This window comes from Hemiscyllium ocellatum, chromosome 33 (genome assembly GCF_020745735.1).
Source record: "Hemiscyllium ocellatum isolate sHemOce1 chromosome 33, sHemOce1.pat.X.cur, whole genome shotgun sequence".
Classification (NCBI taxonomy): domain Eukaryota; kingdom Metazoa; phylum Chordata; class Chondrichthyes; order Orectolobiformes; family Hemiscylliidae; genus Hemiscyllium; species Hemiscyllium ocellatum.
The window spans coordinates 20,698,092-20,705,614 of record NC_083433.1 but is presented as its reverse complement, the minus strand read 5'-3'; the positions used below and the strand labels follow the sequence as shown (position 1 = coordinate 20,705,614).

The 7,523-nt window shown below is 51.4% G+C and overlaps 4 non-coding genes across 4 annotated transcripts; all 4 read right to left on the bottom strand.

The window, feature by feature from the left end:
* Positions 1-860: 860 nt before the first annotated feature.
* LOC132831556 (U2 spliceosomal RNA) lies at positions 861-1,052 on the bottom strand. The gene has a single exon (XR_009646520.1). It is a non-coding gene; the product is annotated as a U2 spliceosomal RNA (small nuclear RNA).
* A 1,803-nt stretch (positions 1,053-2,855) lies between these two features.
* Positions 2,856-3,047, bottom strand: LOC132831555 (U2 spliceosomal RNA). The gene has a single exon (XR_009646519.1). It is a non-coding gene; the product is annotated as a U2 spliceosomal RNA (small nuclear RNA).
* A 1,800-nt stretch (positions 3,048-4,847) lies between these two features.
* Positions 4,848-5,039, bottom strand: LOC132831553 (U2 spliceosomal RNA). Its single transcript, XR_009646518.1, has one exon. It is a non-coding gene; the product is annotated as a U2 spliceosomal RNA (small nuclear RNA).
* Positions 5,040-6,839: 1,800 nt separating this feature from the next.
* On the bottom strand, positions 6,840-7,031 carry LOC132831552 (U2 spliceosomal RNA). Its single transcript, XR_009646517.1, has one exon. It is a non-coding gene; the product is annotated as a U2 spliceosomal RNA (small nuclear RNA).
* Between the last annotated feature and the right edge of the window lie 492 nt (positions 7,032-7,523).

Here is a 7,523-nt window from a genome sequence, read left to right as displayed (position 1 = left end):
ATTATATCCGACCCAGTTGACAAACTGACAACTGTTTCGCTACTTGCACCGCAAATGATGACAATCGTTCCAAATCGTACGGGTGGCACAGTGGATCAGTGGTTAGTACGGCTGCCTGGTGGCACCAGGGAGCTGAAGCCAGTTCCAGCCTTGGGCGATCGTCTGCGTGAATAATCTTTACGTGCAGACGTAGCTACTAAAGCAGGTCGCTTCCGTACAGTAGTTTGCGAAGAAACAAACAGAGATGGGGGGTTTCACTCTATTCAGGAAACAGACTAAAGACATTTCTTTCTTGTTCAAGAAAATATTAGGATAAATTGTTGCCTCGGGGGTGGGGGGGAGGCGGGGGGGTTGGGAAGGGGCTGTGGGGGCTGATCTGATAGCCATTTGACATTGGCTGAGTCATGGGATCCCAAAACCTGATTTGACTGTGTTAAAAATCCCACAACACCAGGTTTCAGCCCAACGGGGTTCTTTGAAATTACAGCAGTCACCCCACCCCCCGCCACCGCCGTACCATCGGTGGGATACGTTCCAAGAACGACCGCAGAAGCCCAAAACGGCAGACAAGGGCAAATCCATTCATTTAAATTGGCAAGTTACCTTCCTGGCAGGCCCCTGGTTCCAGAATGTTCCCTGTAGCACGTTGGGGTTACCCCTGTCCTGGCTTTCAGCGTGCTGCACCTTCATCAGGTAACTGCAGAGCAGGTTCATAAGACAGGAAACCCGTAACAAAAGACGATAGTTTCCTGCAACTGAAAAGACAATAGATGCAACAATCACTGACTGCCATCAACACGGCAAACTAGCAAAGGCAAGAGATTCACATTGCATTCACCTGCTTTTGAACTTGGGTAGGCGTTGGGTGCACCATTCCTGGAAACACTGCAATACCAGGCTGATACATGGAGAGGACAGAGCAAGCCCTTAAGCCATCTCCCTGCTCCAAAAATCCATTTAATACAAACACTCCCACCTTCGGGAGATATCAGCGATTAAACTGATAAGAACAGAAACTACACATATTCCAAGCCAAAAGGCCGAGAAGCGATAGCACATCAATACTCCAACGGTGGAGGTCATATTTGCCGACTATCCTTTCCATCAGTTTGATGATATTCAAAGTTCCTTTATTCCCTTACCGTCTACCTTCCTTCCAAGATATCCAACCAGACCGGAAGATCACTCTGCAGCAGTCGCTGTGCTTTCCCCGTGCTTTTCTGTCCATCTGTTACGTAGCCGCGTAGGTCGCGCTGACGACCAATCAGATGGCACGGGCCGGAGCCACCGCACGTCAGGTCGACTGCAGAGAGGTTTCTCCCGGTGATCGGGGACAGCGGCGGCGGCAGGGTCATTCATTCCCCGGCATCTACAAGATTCACCAGAATTCCTCAGGCAGCACCTTGCAAACCCATGGCCAACGCAGCCTCGAAGGATGACGGCAGCAGATCCACGGGAACACCACCATTCGCAAGTTCTCCCCCTCCCCCCCCGAGACACTCGCTGTCCTGAATTGCAAATATGACTTTGTTCCTCCGGTGTTACCGGGTCAAAATCGGGAATCCCCGCCCAAACAGCATCGCGGGGCTACCGACAGCACTTGGACTGCAGCGGTTCGAGAGAGCAGCTCACCACCAGGCTGATCTCGGCATGGGCGAGAAATGTTGGCCTTGACGGAAAGATCCTATTCATTGCCTCCCCTTGTGTTGGTGTAGCTTGCCCATAAATGCCAATCATCGTTTCCCTCACGTACAGGATTCGCTCCTCGGCATTCCGCATCAATCCGAAAAGTTGCGAAAAGCGAATTACGTCCGTGCACCCTTTCTTTATCGTCCACTTTCAATATCCTCTCTACTTGTATCCGACTCTCTGTGGAGAATGGGGAGGGAGCTGATCTCCCCGTGTAAACATGTCACGCTGCAAGCGCGCCTCATCACCACCAGCAGCTCGATTCGACATCTCCGTTCACATTGCTGCAGATCGCTGACAACATTATAATCCGACCCAGTTGACAAACTGACAACTGTTTCGCTACTTGCACCGCAAATGATGACAAATCGTTCCAAATCGTACGGGTGGCACAGTGGATCAGTGGTTAGTACGGCTGCCTGGTGGCACCAGGGAGCTGAAGCCAGTTCCAGCCTTGGGCGATCGTCTGCGTGAATAATCTTTACGTGCAGACGTAGCTACTAAAGCAGGTCGCTTCCGTACAGTCGTTTGCGAAGAAACAAACAGAGATGGGGGTTTCACTCTATTCAGGAAACAGACTAAAGACAGTTCTTTCTTGTTCAAGAAAATATTAGGATAAATTTGTTGCCTCGGGGGTGGGGGGGGAGGCGGGGGGGTTGGGAAGGGGCTGTGGGGGCTGATCTGATAGCCATTTGACATTGGCTGAGTCATGGGATCCCACAACCTGATTTGACTGTGTTAAAAATCCCACAACACCAGGTTTCAGCCCAACGGGGTTCTTTGAAATTACAGCAGTCACCCCACCCCCCGCCACCGCCGTACCATCGGTGGGATACGTTCCAAGAACGACCGCAGAAGCCCCAAAACGGCAGACAAGGGCAAATCCATTCATTTAAATTGGCAAGTTACCTTCCTGGCAGGCCCCTGGTTCCAGAATGTTCCCTGTAGCACGTTGGGGTTACCCCTGTCCTGGCTTTCAGCGTGCTGCACCTTCATCAGGTAACTGCAGAGCAGGTTCATAAGACAGGAAACCCGTAACAAAAGACGATAGTTTCCTGCAACTGAAAAGACAATAGATGCAACAATCACTGACTGCCATCAACACGGCAAACTAGCAAAGGCAAGAGATTCACATTGCATTCACCTGCTTTTGAACTTGGGTAGGCGTTGGGTGCACCATTCCTGGAAACACTGCAATACCAGGCTGATACATGGAGAGGACAGAGCAAGCCCTTAAGCCATCTCCCTGCTCCAAAAATCCATTTAATACAAACACTCCCACCTTCGGGAGATATCAGCGATTAAACTGATAAGAACAGAAACTACACATATTCCAAGCCAAAAGGCCGAGAAGCGATAGCACATCAATACTCCAACGGTGGAGGTCATATTTGCCGACTATCCTTTCCATCAGTTTGATGATATTCAAAGTTCCTTTATTCCCTTACCGTCTACCTTCCTTCCAAGATATCCAACCAGACCGGAAGATCACTCTGCAGCAGTCGCTGTGCTTTCCCCGTGCTTTTCTGTCCATCTGTTACGTAGCCGCGTAGGTCGCGCTGACGACCAATCAGATGGCACGGGCCGGAGCCACCGCACGTCAGGTCGACTGCAGAGAGGTTTCTCCCGGTGATCGGGGACAGCGGCGGCGGCAGGGTCATTCATTCCCCCGGCATCTACAAGATTCACCAGAATTCCTCAGGCAGCACCTTGCAAACCCATGGCCAACGCAGCCTCGAAGGATGACGGCAGCAGATCCACGGGAACACCACCATTCGCAAGTTCTCCCCCTCCCCCCGAGACACTCGCTGTCCTGAATTGCAAATATGACTTTGTTCCTCCGGTGTTACCGGGTCAAAATCGGGAATCCCCGCCCAAACAGCATCGCGGGGCTACCGACAGCACTTGGACTGCAGCGGTTCGAGAGAGCAGCTCACCACCAGGCTGATCTCGGCATGGGCGAGAAATGTTGGCCTTGACGGAAAGATCCTATTCATTGCCTCCCCTTGTGTTGGTGTAGCTTGCCCATAAATGCCAATCATCGTTTCCCTCACGTACAGGATTCGCTCCTCGGCATTCCGCATCAATCCGAAAAGTTGCGAAAAGCGAATTACGTCCGTGCACCCTTTCTTTATCGTCCACTTTCAATATCCTCTCTACTTGTATCCGACTCTCTGTGGAGAATGGGGAGGGAGCTGATCTCCCCGTGTAAACATGTCACGCTGCAAGCGCGCCTCATCACCACCAGCAGCTCGATTCGACATCTCCGTTCACATTGCTGCAGATCGCTGACAACATTATAATCCGACCCAGTTGACAAACTGACAACTGTTTCGCTACTTGCACCGCAAATGATGACAAATCGTTCCAAATCGTACGGGTGGCACAGTGGATCAGTGGTTAGTACGGCTGCCTGGTGGCACCAGGGAGCTGAAGCCAGTTCCAGCCTTGGGCGATCGTCTGCGTGAATAATCTTTACGTGCAGACGTAGCTACTAAAGCAGGTCGCTTCCGTACAGTCGTTTGCGAAGAAACAAACAGAGATGGGGGTTTCACTCTATTCAGGAAACAGACTAAAGACAGTTCTTTCTTGTTCAAGAAAATATTAGGATAAATTTGTTGCCTCGGGGGTGGGGGGGAGGCGGGGGGGTTGGGAAGGGGCTGTGGGGGCTGATCTGATAGCCATTTGACATTGGCTGAGTCATGGGATCCCACAACCTGATTTGACTGTGTTAAAAATCCCACAACACCAGGTTTCAGCCCAACGGGGTTCTTTGAAATTACAGCAGTCACCCCACCCCCCGCCACCGCCGTACCATCGGTGGGATACGTTCCAAGAACGACCGCAGAAGCCCAAAACGGCAGACAAGGGCAAATCCATTCATTTAAATTGGCAAGTTACCTTCCTGGCAGGCCCCTGGTTCCAGAATGTTCCCTGTAGCACGTTGGGGTTACCCCTGTCCTGGCTTTCAGCGTGCTGCACCTTCATCAGGTAACTGCAGAGCAGGTTCATAAGACAGGAAACCCGTAACAAAAGACGATAGTTTCCTGCAACTGAAAAGACAATAGATGCAACAATCACTGACTGCCATCAACACGGCAAACTAGCAAAGGCAAGAGATTCACATTGCATTCACCTGCTTTTGAACTTGGGTAGGCGTTGGGTGCACCATTCCTGGAAACACTGCAATACCAGGCTGATACATGGAGAGGACAGAGCAAGCCCTTAAGCCATCTCCCTGCTCCAAAAATCCATTTAATACAAACACTCCCACCTTCGGGAGATATCAGCGATTAAACTGATAAGAACAGAAACTACACATATTCCAAGCCAAAAGGCCGAGAAGCGATAGCACATCAATACTCCAACGGTGGAGGTCATATTTGCCGACTATCCTTTCCATCAGTTTGATGATATTCAAAGTTCCTTTATTCCCTTACCGTCTACCTTCCTTCCAAGATATCCAACCAGACCGGAAGATCACTCTGCAGCAGTCGCTGTGCTTTCCCCGTGCTTTTCTGTCCATCTGTTACGTAGCCGCGTAGGTCGCGCTGACGACCAATCAGATGGCACGGGCCGGAGCCACCGCACGTCAGGTCGACTGCAGAGAGGTTTCTCCCGGTGATCGGGGACAGCGGCGGCGGCAGGGTCATTCATTCCCCCGGCATCTACAAGATTCACCAGAATTCCTCAGGCAGCACCTTGCAAACCCATGGCCAACGCAGCCTCGAAGGATGACGGCAGCAGATCCACGGGAACACCACCATTCGCAAGTTCTCCCCCTCCCCCCCGAGACACTCGCTGTCCTGAATTGCAAATATGACTTTGTTCCTCCGGTGTTACCGGGTCAAAATCGGGAATCCCCGCCCAAACAGCATCGCGGGGCTACCGACAGCACTTGGACTGCAGCGGTTCGAGAGAGCAGCTCACCACCAGGCTGATCTCGGCATGGGCGAGAAATGTTGGCCTTGACGGAAAGATCCTATTCATTGCCTCCCCTTGTGTTGGTGTAGCTTGCCCATAAATGCCAATCATCGTTTCCCTCACGTACAGGATTCGCTCCTCGGCATTCCGCATCAATCCGAAAAGTTGCGAAAAGCGAATTACGTCCGTGCACCCTTTCTTTATCGTCCACTTTCAATATCCTCTCTACTTGTATCCGACTCTCTGTGGAGAATGGGGAGGGAGCTGATCTCCCCGTGTAAACATGTCACGCTGCAAGCGCGCCTCATCACCACCAGCAGCTCGATTCGACATCTCCGTTCACATTGCTGCAGATCGCTGACAACATTATAATCCGACCCAGTTGACAAACTGACAACTGTTTCGCTACTTGCACCGCAAATGATGACAAATCGTTCCAAATCGTACGGGTGGCACAGTGGATCAGTGGTTAGTACGGCTGCCTGGTGGCACCAGGGAGCTGAAGCCAGTTCCAGCCTTGGGCGATCGTCTGCGTGAATAATCTTTACGTGCAGACGTAGCTACTAAAGCAGGTCGCTTCCGTACAGTCGTTTGCGAAGAAACAAACAGAGATGGGGGTTTCACTCTATTCAGGAAACAGACTAAAGACAGTTCTTTCTTGTTCAAGAAAATATTAGGATAAATTTGTTGCCTCGGGGGTGGGGGGGAGGCGGGGGGGTTGGGAAGGGGCTGTGGGGGCTGATCTGATAGCCATTTGACATTGGCTGAGTCATGGGATCCCACAACCTGATTTGACTGTGTTAAAAATCCCACAACACCAGGTTTCAGCCCAACGGGGTTCTTTGAAATTACAGCAGTCACCCCACCCCCCGCCACCGCCGTACCATCGGTGGGATACGTTCCAAGAACGACCGCAGAAGCCCAAAACGGCAGACAAGGGCAAATCCATTCATTTAAATTGGCAAGTTACCTTCCTGCAGGCCCCTGGTTCCAGAATGTTCCCTGTAGCACGTTGGGGTTACCCCTGTCCTGGCTTTCAGCGTGCTGCACCTTCATCAGGTAACTGCAGAGCAGGTTCATAAGACAGGAAACCCGTAACAAAAGACGATAGTTTCCTGCAACTGAAAAGACAATAGATGCAACAATCACTGACTGCCATCAACACGGCAAACTAGCAAAGGCAAGAGATTCACATTGCATTCACCTGCTTTTGAACTTGGGTAGGCGTTGGGTGCACCATTCCTGGAAACACTGCAATACCAGGCTGATACATGGAGAGGACAGAGCAAGCCCTTAAGCCATCTCCCTGCTCCAAAAATCCATTTAATACAAACACTCCCACCTTCGGGAGATATCAGCGATTAAACTGATAAGAACAGAAACTACACATATTCCAAGCCAAAAGGCCGAGAAGCGATAGCACATCAATACTCCAACGGTGGAGGTCATATTTGCCGACTATCCTTTCCATCAGTTTGATGATATTCAAAGTTCCTTTATTCCCTTACCGTCTACCTTCCTTCCAAGATATCCAACCAGACCGGAAGATCACTCTGCAGCAGTCGCTGTGCTTTCCCCGTGCTTTTCTGTCCATCTGTTACGTAGCCGCGTAGGTCGCGCTGACGACCAATCAGATGGCACGGGCCGGAGCCACCGCACGTCAGGTCGACTGCAGAGAGGTTTCTCCCGGTGATCGGGGACAGCGGCGGCGGCAGGGTCATTCATTCCCCCGGCATCTACAAGATTCACCAGAATTCCTCAGGCAGCACCTTGCAAACCCATGGCCAACGCAGCCTCGAAGGATGACGGCAGCAGATCCACGGGAACACCACCATTCGCAAGTTCTCCCCCTCCCCCCCGAGACACTCGCTGTCCTGAATTGCAAATATGACTTTGTTCCTCCGGTGTTA